Source organism: Callospermophilus lateralis, unplaced genomic scaffold, assembly GCF_048772815.1.
Source record: "Callospermophilus lateralis isolate mCalLat2 unplaced genomic scaffold, mCalLat2.hap1 Scaffold_741, whole genome shotgun sequence".
In the NCBI taxonomy this organism is placed as follows: domain Eukaryota; kingdom Metazoa; phylum Chordata; class Mammalia; order Rodentia; family Sciuridae; genus Callospermophilus; species Callospermophilus lateralis.
Genome location: NW_027515428.1, coordinates 278,835 through 292,267, shown reverse-complemented (window position 1 = coordinate 292,267; position 13,433 = coordinate 278,835). Strand labels below are relative to the sequence as shown.

At 32.1% G+C, this 13,433-nt stretch overlaps 1 protein-coding gene across 1 annotated transcript in view; it reads right to left on the bottom strand.

Moving 5' to 3' along the window:
- Positions 1-13,433, bottom strand: part of LOC143386207 (ephrin type-A receptor 6-like) — a 223,411-nt gene that overhangs the window by 66,728 nt on the left and 143,250 nt on the right. The window lies entirely within an intron of this gene.

The following is a 13,433-nucleotide window of genomic DNA, read 5'->3' as shown; positions in this document are numbered from 1 at the left end:
CTTATGCCCATTGCCCTTTCCAACAAATAATAAAATGCAAAACTTGAAAGTCATACAGACAGGATAAAAACAAAATAAGAAATCATAGAAGAAAAACTACATGAATGCAAAGCACTAAGAACACTAGATGCCATGGGCCTGCAGAGACTCTGGTATGAAAGCAAGACCAAGATTGGTAGCAGGGACTTTTAATTTTTCTGTCAGGCCAAAAACCACAAAAGTCAATCATGTGATACTGCAGATAGGGGCCAAGCTTACTGCTGGACATCTGACTTTATATGCCATTTCATTACTCACTTCAACACATTAAAAGAAGTTAAAAACAAACATTGTGTGCTTAGCAATCTGCAGACTTAATTTGGCAGCAAGGAACTGAACCAACCTGAAGAAAGGAAATAAAAGGCCAAAGAAGTGAATCAAATGAGTTAATAACCAAAACATAAAGTAAACATGGATGAAAATAATTTCATAATAAATATGAAAAGATTAATAAGCACATGTAAGATGCAAATAGTGACAATGACAGAAAAACCTCCTTAATGAAAATATAAAGGGGGGTACAGAATGATTTGAAGCAAAAAAAAAGAGATGACAGCAAAAAGAATCAGAGACATTAAAATACAATACTAATTATTTATCCTGATTTACCTGAGAGAGATAAGGAATTTAAAATCATGAAAGGGCACTTAAGAAATATAGGGACTAGACTAAAAAGTTCAAACATTTATCTCATGGCACTCACGAGGGAATGATACTTGAGAGTTTTCTAGATGAGAAGAAACAAGAAAACCCCCTGAGTCGTAAAATTAAAAGTGGATTCTGAGATTTGAGCTGACATTGCACTGACAAAAATGCCCACCAATTATTCATTGAATTTCCTCCAAATCTTACTCCCCTTGATGTGAACTGACATACAGCTAGTTCTGGTCAATGCACTGTAAGAAATGATGTGTCAGGTTTGGGCCTAAGCATGGAGTACATTGTGTGCATTCTCCTCCTCCTGTGATTTATCTTACACTTTAAAAAATGATCTGTGGCACAATTCATTATTTTTCTAGGACAACTGAAATATACCAGAACTCTGTCAGGCAAGCCAGACCTTATGGCTATCCAAACAATTAGTAAAGTGTTTACCAATAGCAGGAATAAAAAAATAAATATAATCTTTTGGCTGTGCAGCTTTCTTTACTAGAGATTTATAATGTGGAAATTTCATAGTGCAATTTCTCACTGGTAAACATAAGGAAATTCCTTCTAATGTGCAATGGAAAGTACTGAATTTAAGGCAAGCATATAATTGAATTATATTAATAACACTACTAAGTGAGCTAATTCAATGATGGATTTAATCCTTGCTCCCCAAAACACTGTCTTTAAGAATGTATATTCAAAGCAACACACACACACACACACACACACACACACACACACACACACACTCCTAGTTTTATGTTTTTACTTGAAAGACTTAAATTTCATTGAAATATTTTTATATACATTGCTTCTTAATTACGGGGGAGATGAAGACTATGTTAAGCATTACATTTATAAGCCAATAGGTTTTGCTTTGCTGAAATAAAACAAAGTCAAACCCTTTTAAGAACCTATTTTGCTTACTATGGTACATTACTTCAAAATACTAATTGCATGAAAAACAGATTATAAAAACCCATTTAACATTTAACGCTGACCTGGGCTTTTTGAAAGCTTGACTGTCTAGTATAAATTCTCTAAAATTTGCAGTCCATCTATTAACCATTAAAGATCCATATGTTCTTCTTTTTATTCTCATCTTAATAACAAGGTGCAGGATTAATAACCTTCTGGGGTTAATATCTCCCACATGTGATTCAAATCATCAACTGCTCTAAACCAGTCATTAATTCTTTGAAAGTGTATTATGCCTTGATTGGTGTTGCTTAAATAGCTTATAAGCTTTTTTATAGTCTTTTTAATTTCATAGGTAAATATCTTTTTCTTCCACCTTTAAACTCCTATTCTGGTGAGAAATTTGATAATGAGGCGATGAATTGGATTGTCTAGAATACAAATATAAAAGTTTATACATTAACTTTTCTACTTGTACTCAAAACAAATGAAAAGAACTCAGTTCAATTTTCACCTTTTTAAACAGCTGATTCTGTAGAAAGCAGTATATTATAATACCTCCAAAACTATCTCCATTCCAGAGATAACTGCAAAATACACCCTTTAAGCAATGTCCTATCTAAAATGGTGCCTCTGGTGAATCCACTTAGCTATTCAGCCAATTTTTAGGGAGCTTCCACTATATGGTGGTTATTCTGCCTCCTAACTCACAGAAATCAAACAAAGTATCATTCTAAGGTCTCAGAATCCAGTAAGAGACAGACATTAGAACAGTGTGAGATAAATGCAATGACAGGTATGAATTTCAGGTGTTCCAAAAAAAAGTTGTTTCCTAATTCCATCTTCAACAATGTAAAGATTTCCAGAAAAAGGGAAGAATCATTTGTGCCTTTAAAGACCAATAGGAGAAAGGGAGATCCAGAAGGTAGAGACTGAAAAAGGGAGAGATAAAAGAGGTTTTTCCAGACAGACTCAATAACATGATCCTTCATCCAGAAACAAGAAACAAATCTCAGGGAAGAAACCCTCAGCTTCTGAATAGCTGGCAACAAGATGGTTCAAGATCAGAGGATGTTAGAAGATGAAGACAGAAAGGCATCTACAGGTTAAATGGTAGGTAGGAGGAGGTAGGACAGAGATATGGGTATAAAACATTCAATTTAGAAGATGAGTTCTACAAACAGGTTGAGGTATGTATTGAAAAGCCTGGAGAAAGGGCTGGAGAAAGACAGCAAGTGATCAATTTAGGACACATCATGGCAATATGTAGAAGAAATAATTAAGAGTCAAACTATTAACAGAGTAATAGATGAAACTGATGATACTTGAAGGAGTTTTAAGAGAATAAACAAGATATGGTAGCTAGATATGGGGGTCTAAGAAAAAACTGGTCACTTAAAATAGTAAATGATTATAAATCATCTAGTCTAACATGTTTTATCTGGTCTTTCACTAATGGTCTCCTAGAGTTTTGAATGTCTTTTTTTTTGATTAAGATGTAGACTCATTTAAAAATGAAATATATTTTATTCTACTTAAAACACTTATAAAACAATCTTAGATTTTATATTATAGAAACCCATATTTTAAAAATGAAAACTTCAGGGACTAGGGTATTGGCTCGGGGGTAGAGTGCCCGCCTATTGCTTGTGAGGCACTGGGTTCAATCCTCATCTCCACATATGATTAAATAAAAAATAAATATATTAAAAAATGAGAACTTCTCTTAGAAGTAGGAGACTTGAAGTGAAACTACTGAAGTAGTAATGCAAAAATAAAAAGAATTAAAAAACTACTATATGATGTATGTTAAGGATATGTGGCTTAAAGCAGTTCATACCTTTTTAACAATGTATGTTTACAGGAAGAAATTTTCAGGACCATACATAAAATAATAGCAGAGATACCAGAGAAATGAAGTTTATAGATTTATACTTTCAGCTGACCAAAAAATGAGGCTAATGACATGTTCACAGATTCAGTGAACACTTCACATCTGATTTCCTAAATCACTATAAGCTGCTTTTCCATCACTTCTCTTCCTTATCATAGAATTAAGCCCATAATTATCTAATACATGCTCTTTCAGCTAATGAAAATTAAGGCAGCAATTCATTTTCTTTGCAGATGATGCTTCACAGAAAGGAATACTCTTAGGAGAGAGAGAAGTGACATGAATCATGTAGTTGCTTAGATATTAAATATTTTAAAGTTCATCCACTCTAATAAACTATGCACATTCAATCACCTGTGTCCCACATTGCCTGTACACAGGAAAGGTTATTTACTCATGCATGAGTTGACAGCATAAGCCAGGGGCTCTCCCCTGTTCTCTTTGAGGAAATTCTACCTTCCATGGCTTTTCTTGTTTATTGGTCTGCCTCAAATTAGTGCCAGTAGCTCATTCCTGGTAATTATTATTTATTACTACTACCACTGGAAGTATTACAATCTGCATTTACAATCTGGCCTTCTAAATTAAGGGAATTCACTTTTTTAAAAACAATTGTCGTTGTAGATGGACAGAACACCTTTATTTATTTTTATGAGGTGCTGCTGATGGAACCCAGTGCCTCACACATCCTAGGCAAGCCCTCTGCCACTGAGCTAAAGCCTCAGCCCAAGAACTCACTTTTTTAAAAAACTGACATGTAATGCTTGTATTGTACATACTTACACATTATAAAGTGATGATTCAATGCAAGTATACATTTTGTAAGGAGCAAATCAGAGAAAGAACTGGACTTGGAGATTCAGCAGCAACATAATTAGCTCAAGAGTTACTGACTACCCCAGTGTTTCTTTTTCTCATGGCTTTTCTTCTACCTTTACTTTGGTCTTACTACTGATGGCTGCCCTTTCACTGTTGCTCTTTTCTGTTCCAGAACTGTCATTTGCATGACTAGTTTATCAAAGTCCCTCTACTCTAACCCTTCCACATGTATCTTTCTGTACATCTTTACAGCAGAAGACTCTGTTTTCGATTTTCCTTGGGTGCTTAACATAGGAATCTTGAATTGCTAACATAATGAATCTAATTAGGTTAGCCATTTATGAAAATCCACATGTGAGAGGTGACAGGCAGCTCAGTGGTTGAGATGCCTTTATATGAGGCATCATATATGTTCAAATAAGATGTGATTGATGCACTAGGGCATTATAGCACCAACTGGTACTGATATTCCTTAGCAAGTATTTTGATTAGATAACTTACTTAGAAGATGGTTTGAGAGTGACAGACACTTTTATATCTCTAGTGTACTTATTACTGGATGGTATGTTTTTTTACTATATTTGTCTATATTTTATACTAAATTATAAATTATAGCACTAATAGGTGTGTAATAAAGTTATAGTTGCAATATATAAACACAAAGAGATAAAACTAAAAATGACACACCTATGAAATTTTTTTTTAGTTTTTCAATGCAAACGTGCAACAAATATCCTTATTCAACTCACTAAACAAATATGTATAGTAATTAACCATCCTTAGCTTTAAGATGCTTTCAAAGATGAATTAACCTTTCAGTACTTTTCTATAACCGTGTATCATCAAACAAAATCTGTTTCAAACAACACTGAAACTATTTTCAGTCTTTGCTAGATCAGTTTTACAGGTTTTTTTATACCCTGCACAGCATCAATGTCAATTATCAACCCATAGTTATAGGTATCTTATAATAGATAAGAGTTCTAGATTTGGGATTGAGGTAGCCCTGGTTTTAATTACTATTATTACAAACTTGGGCAGGTTTTGAAAATTGTCTCAGGGTCAGTTTTTTTCATCTATAACATAGTGCTAAAAATATTTACACTACATAAATTTACAAAGATTAAACAAAAAATACTAAATATAAAAAAATACCTCAGTGCAGTTCTTATTTTTGACTAACACCACATTAATAACTTAAATATTCTAGGGCAGAAATTTACATGGTTCTTCCTGTAAAGTCAGGAACTAAATTTCTAAGAGCTCCTGAGTGTGTCATGTTCTACTGCTTAGATTGTGCGCCACAGAAAAACTCCAAAGCCTTTCTGTATTTTTTTTAATTAGGAATAATGACAATAATTCCTGCATACAAAGTTCTAACAGTGATTTATTTTTTAAATTCAACAAACTTGAAAATCAAGTTTACCACTACCAATAGTGATTGAAGTGCAGAGAAAGTGAAAAGAATTAGTGCGTTGAAATAAAAAAGGTCAGCAAAAATTAAGTGAAGTTACAATTCATGAAACTTTTAAGCAAATATTTTAGCCAATACATAATGATTTTGAGTGTCAAAAATACAATATTTTTTTCTCAATTCAGCTTGTAAGCAGTTTAGAAGTTACTAAAGAATAAGTAAAAATGTCCAACATTTTCATGAAAATGTTCAACATCTTTAGCCATCAGGAAAATGCAAATCAAAACTACACTGAGATTCCACCTCACTCCCATAAGAATGGCAATCATCAAGAATACAAATAATAATAAATGCTGACAAGGAGGCAGGGGAATAGGAACTTTTACATACCCTTGGTGAAAATGTAAATTAGTACAACTACATGGAAATCAGTATGAAGGTTTTTCAAAATACTAAAAATAATTCTACTCTATGATCCAATTATGCCAAATCCTTGGTAAACACCAAAATAATTAAAGTTGTCATACTAAAGACTAATGTTAAGATACATGCATACCCATATTCATCACAGCACAACAAATAGCCAAGTTATAGGATCAGCCTAGGTGTCTATCATCAGATGAATGGACAAATAAAATATGATTTTCTACACACACACATGGGAGTTAGATTCATCTGTAAAGAATGAGATTTAGGCTGGGGATGTGGCTCAAGCAGTAATGCGCTCACCTGGTATGCGCGGATGCTGGGTTCGATCCTCAGCACCACATAAAATAAAAATAAAGATGTTGTGCCCACCAAAAACTGACAAATATTTTAAAATTATCTCTTCTCTCTCTCTCTCTCTCTCTCTCTCTCTCTCTCTCTCTCTCTCTCTCAAAATAAATAAATAAATAAATAATGAAATTTGGGCTGGGGATGTGGCTCAAGCGGTAATGTGCTTGCCTGGCATGCGTGGGGTCTGGGTTAGATCCTCAGCACCACATAAAAATAAAATAAAGATGCTGTGTCCACTGAAAAATAAATATCAAAAAATTCTCTCTCTCTTCTACCTTTTTTTTCAAAAAAATAATAAGATTATGCCATTTGCAGGAAAATGGATGGAACTGGAGACCATCATGTAAATCAAAGTGAGCCAGACTCAGAAAGACAAGTGTCTTATGTTTCCTCTCATATACCTAAGCTAGTGGTGTGGGGTATGGAGGACATAATTAAAGTAGAAGGGAAACCAATGGGTAGATGAAAGGAAGCAGTGGGAAGGAGAGGAGAGCAAAGGAGAGGTACTGGGAAGCAAAGTTCATCAAATTATGTTATACACATATATCAGTGTGCCTTAATGACCCCTCTATTCTATGTAATAAATATGAATAAATACAAAAAAATAGAAGTTACTTTTCCATTTTAATAGGTAAAAATCTGAATGAACTGAAAATTCAACTCTTCTTAAAACAGAGAAGTACAATCACAAGGCAATCCACTCCTCCCCAAATTGGAGAGACAATGGGTACAGAGAATCACAACCCAGAGAAGCAGAAACCTACCTATAGAAACTCTGTAGGAACCATTCTAGTTAAACCTAATCTTAATTGACAAATTTCTTGGAGTGTAGCATAAACAATTCTGATAGTTAAAACTCCAGAAGGATGTCCTTGCATATAGTGGGTAATATCAGGAAATCCGGAAAGCTCAGAAAACACTGAGAAGGATAGATGTCAGAAAACAAAACAAAACCCCTTACACCTAGGCACATAATAATGAAACTTCAAAAAAACCAAAGATAAAAAAAATATCTTGGAAAAAGCCAGTGAAACTGAACACCTTACTTATAGAGCAGCAAAGATAAAATTACATCTGACTGTCCAGAAATCATGCAAGAATAGTATAGAGTAAAATATGTAATGTTCAGCAATAAAACAAAGATTTGAAAACTAATAAATCTGAAAATATGTACCCTACAAAATGTCCATCAAAAATAAAAAAGAAAAAGATTTTCTGACAAAAAAATTGAAAGGATTTGTTACTAGACACACTTTACAAAAAATGTTGACGAAGTTCTTCAGAAAGAAGGAAAACAAAGACACTCAGAAATCTGGAGCTACTTAAAGGAAGAGCAGAGGAAAATGTAACCTCAAAAACTTCCCTATCTTTCATAGCCCAATTTCCCTTTTCTCTTGCCCACAGGCACCACAGGAGGTCTCCAGGCAATTCTGAGCTCACCAATGCTGGTATGTGTCTCAAATAGGGACAAGCCCTCGAAAGGAGCAATCCCAAGAAGCAAAGGTGGCTTTCAGATCATGTTCCTTCAATCAGAATAAATAGAAGAGAATGCTTGGATACTCCACTTGACCCTCATCAAAAGGCTCAGCAGTCATCCAGCACAGATTGTTTATTTACAGGTTGCTCTTTCAAAATATATGAAAGTCATCAAACAAAAACAACAACAACAAAATGTGAGAATTGCATGTAGTTCCTTAGTCCCTTCCCAGTGGGAATCCCAGGTTTATTCTTTTCCTATTGAGTTGCTTTCAAGTAATACTTTAAACTGAATAAACTGTCCTCCAGACTTATCTCTTGGGTAATTCCAATTCAACAACTTTTATGGGGCTTTTATCATACTAGCATCTCATAACTAAAGTTAGTGAGTCTGTATTTATACTCAGTATTTGCTTTGGCAATCCTTGGGTGTGAGGTTAAATTCACCATATATCATCAAAATATGTTATACATAATGAGCTGAATGCACTTCTCAGATAAAGACCATGACTACCGTTAAGGCAGTAACTTTATAATGATCACAACCCCACCCAACCACCACCTCTACTACTCAGCACAATGGTTTTCCTATGATCTGGGTGCCATGAGTGACTATATTAATGAGCTAATATTTATATTTTATATATGTTTAGATAAAATGAAAATATAAAAGTACTTATTTAATAAAAAGCTGCAAAAAGTAATATTTTGTGGCTCTAGAAGAAAAAAAATATGCAATACATTATGAAATTGTGATTCAGTATAAAGTAATAAAGTAAAAAAGTCTATACAGAAATCTTCATTTCAAAATATTTAGGGTTCTTGCAATAACAATAGTAGTAGTAATAGTAGTAGTAATAATGTTAATGTTGATTATGAACAATATACTGTTAAAGTTCTTTACATATATTAAATTAGCTGATCATCACAATAATCTAATAAAATGAATACTATTATCATACCTTGCCCTTTGTATGGATGGAGATTAGAAATTATATAGCTTTGAGATGCTAACACTGAAATTTATTCATGAAACCTAATGCATTTTTTTCAAATATGAAACAACATAATTAAAATCAATATGATGAACATTTAGAACATTACCACATAAGCTGTGAAGTTTCTTGGTGGAAAACCATTTAGATATATCAGTTTTGAAAATAGTAACAGTTCACTTTGACAATATAAATTATCACTAAAGTTCATATTTTCAGAATTCAAACATATGGTAGTTTGAAAACATTTCAATGAATTATCAATGAATCAAGATGCAATACTGAAGTCTTATACCATGATAAATTCATTCTTATATGAAATGTAGAAACTATAATATCAAATTAAAATTATTACTAGATACTACATTCTCTAATATATTCAGTGTTTGAAATTTCATAAACAATGATATTAGGAAATGATGCTCTTATTCGTGAAAAAAAAGTATGCTTTTACACAGGTTAATGATAATGTATGCTTTTTAATTATAGAATTCCTTAGTTACTAGGTTCACTTGTAGCAAATATGTAGACATAAATACCATGTGTTCCTATTTTCCTGAGATGATTAATTTTATGTCAGCTTGAGTAGAGTCAGAGATACCTATACAGCTGGTAAAACATTTCTGGGTGTGTCCCTGATGATTTTTCTTGAAGAGGTTAGCATTTGAATCAACAGAACAAGCAAAGCAGGTACTTTCTCACAAATATGGAACCCACTGAACAAAAAAGGCAGAGGAAATTATAATTTCTTCTTATATCTTGAGCTAGGACATCCATCTTCTCTGCCCTCACACACAGGAACTTATGGTTCTTGGGCCTTTGGACTTGATTTCATCAGTACACCTTTTTTCGTAAGCTTTATACCCAGTCCTTGAACTTGGAGAGAAACCTTTGTCTTCTCTGGTTCTTGAGCCTTTGGACTAAGACTGAGTTTCATGACTGGCTTTGTTGTTTTCCAACTTGCAGACAACACATTTGGGGATATAGCCATCATAATCACATAAACCAGGTCCTATAGCAAGCCTCAATCCTGCTTGGGTCAGTGAAGTCTCTCCACATCCTCTACCCCCAAAACATGTCCTTTTTTTATGTTCCTCTGGAGGACTCTAATACACTAAGAATTTCAGGATAAATCCTCTAATATCAACTGATTATGTCTAACAGATAAGATCATATAATTTGCATGATGCTTCATTATCCAAGCCCTAAATATTATCAAAGACACAAACACAAAAAATACATATAATGAATTTAAAACCAACATTTGACATATGAAAAAACAGATTTTTATCAATCTCTAATTTTCATCATTAAAATAAAATGCAAACTAACATCCAAAATACTTTTTTATCTTAACATTAAATTTTTCTTAAGTTTTTGTTAAAGTTGAAATCATCTAATATTAAAATGCAAATTTGATTTTTAATGTTGGACAATTATATCTAATACCAGGACAACTACATAACAAAGATATGATCCACCACCAAACATTGAACATTAAAGACTAACTTTTAAAAGATAACTACCTCTTAGTAATCAAAAGAGTGAAAATAAATCAGAGACAAGAAAATATTTATTTTCTTGCTTAAAATATCACTATAAACATAAAAACAAATTACTATTTCAGATGAATTCATGGAGTATTTAAAAATAAAATTATTTCTATCAAGAACAGTAATTTGTAATTACAGATTAAATAAATATCTTAGGGAAATCTTCTTAAGAAATTTCTATATATTATAATAATCAAGCTTTATTTAGGTATAATTACTCTTACTAAACAGTATGTATTAAAGAGCCAGCTGTCTTTTGAATTATAGAACCAAACTAAAAATATATAACTATTAAGTTTCAAGTAATGTAAATTTAATTATCAAAGCTCAAAGGAAACAAGATTGGATTTTTAAATCATGAAATTCCTTTTTGTATTGTGAGAAGACTTCTAATCTTCTGGTTGATAGCAGTTACTTCTCATTAGTTAGAATTAATATTAGGCCAAGATGCTCCAATATGACAGACTCACAGCTGTGTGATAATAAATGGGGTCTAAGCTGTAATGGATAGTAGGGGGTTTCAGTTACAACATTTAACTATGGGTCCTATTATAATAATTGTATTTTCCCTTTGTTTATAAAATTATTTAGTGGCTAAAAGTAAACTGAGAAAGTAAAAACTTCAAAAGGAAAGAAGTCCATATGAGATGAGAGTTAACATTTCAAACAGAGTTTGGGAATCGATGGTCATTAAGCCTTAACACAGTGTTCTGTCCAATGTTTAGAATAATTCAAAATTTTTAAGAACTTTATTCTAGGAATTTATTCCATTCCTTATCTGTCAGTGTAATACAATAAGATGATAAGATTAAGGTCTTGCAAAGTAGCTAACAGAATACTAGGGAAATCAATGGAAAAATGTGCACAAATTTAAATTTTTGAGCAGCATTAAAAAAGTATTTTCACCCACATAAAATACAGGAATATATTTTGACTTTTATATTTTATTATGTTAAAATCAAGCTTCAAATATCATAATTTGAGGAAGGTCATGTCATTTATATTTAAAGCATCTTTCCAATTTTCCAAAGCCTATTTCATTTCCAAGGACCTGCATTATTCTGTTAAGCAAAAGAAAACTTCAGTAATTTTTAAGTAAATTGAGAAAGGTTTTATTTTCACATTTACTTATTAGAATTGAAATACACACTATTAGATCAACTAAGACACTTAAATTCTGTCTTTTGCACTGTGGCTTAGCCTGTGATGACAGCTGTATTTCCCAATGCAACCCCCTACTACAAGGAGACAAATGAGTCTCAACAGTCCTGAAGCTTAACACACATTAAGAATTGTATGAGAACTAATATATAAGAATTGATAATAATACACATTAAGAACGTACGTTTAACAATCCCATGTTTTTTCTGGAGCCATTCCTTTGCCTAGACAGTGCCTTCTATTTTCTCTTCCAGACCATATGTGATTCCTTCACATTTTATTAAAAAAAAAAGCTGATAGAACACTTCTCATACCCAATTTTCTCTCACCAGAATTACTCCTTCCCTTAATATTCTTTCACAAAACATTACACAAAACTATGTGAAGACACTTTCTTTGGCCTTCTGATTGTGCAGTATAATTTCTATAATGTAAGACTGCCTGAGGCTAGAAAAATCTGTTATTTAAGCACATTTAACAGGATGCATGGCACATAGAGCATAAACAAGAAGTTTGTTAAATTGAATTCTGAAAATGGTTAAAAGAAAATAAACTATAAATTATATGTTGATACAAGCAAATGTTTCAGAAAACTAACATATTCTGTTTCCACTTTTGTAAGATATGAAGTCATTCACTCAAGACTATTCATCCCTTTTCCATGTTCACAAAATAGGGAAGCTCACCCCCTACTCCAATGATCATAGCAATTCTATTCACAGGCATACTGTGAATGCCTACTCCTATAACTATCAGCATAGCACTCCTGGTCATCTGGCTTCTTTAACTTAAAAATGGAGGAAAAAAATAAAGACTTATGAAATTACTGATTAAATTTATTTTATTTTATATAGTACATTTTAGTATTTCATCTCAGTTCTGTTTCTTATATAGAAAGAAAGCTTTCAATTTAAAAAAGTTATTACAAAGAAACACATAATTCACAAGAATAGTAGAATATGTTAGATAGAAATAATAGAAATACAAGATTTACTATCTACTAATAGAAATATTAAATATACTTTTTTTATATTATCTAATCATCTTTTCCACACATGACATATTCATTAAACTACCTAAATTAGTGCCTGAAAAAGATAATAGTTAAAATTGTTCGTTCAAATTAGGCTGACTCAGTAAAAATAAGAACTCAAGAGTCTTATAAATCCAAATAAATATAATTTCAATTTTAATAAGTGACTAGAAATTATTGTTTAAATGTTTTATAGTAATAAATGGTTCCCACAGATCTTATAAGTCACTTAAGCTACAATTATGTCTAGATTATTTTCATTCTTGGAATTTTTAATAGTCTTTTTTCAAAGTTCTTCCTTCTTACTTATTAGTTCTTTTTTTTTTTTTTTTGAGTTATCTGTGCCTGGGTCCATCTTTTTGGACCAGCAGTTTTATTTTTTTTATTTATTATTAGTTGTTCAAAACATTACATAGCTCTTGACATATCATATTTCATATATTTGATTCATTTAGCCTATAAATAGCATTAAGTTTGATACTTACCAGTAATCTATCCTCCTTATTAGAAGATAATTTAAATTGTACATTTTCTTTAACACTGTTTTCTATCCATTTTACTTTTTCCCTTGAATTCCCTTGATCTTACCTTAAAATTTATATAGTTTCATCCACATATATTGTGAAATATATCCAGGAGCTTTTATATTCAAATAGTCCTACTGCTCTCAATTAGTAAATATAGGTTATTATTTGGGAGATAA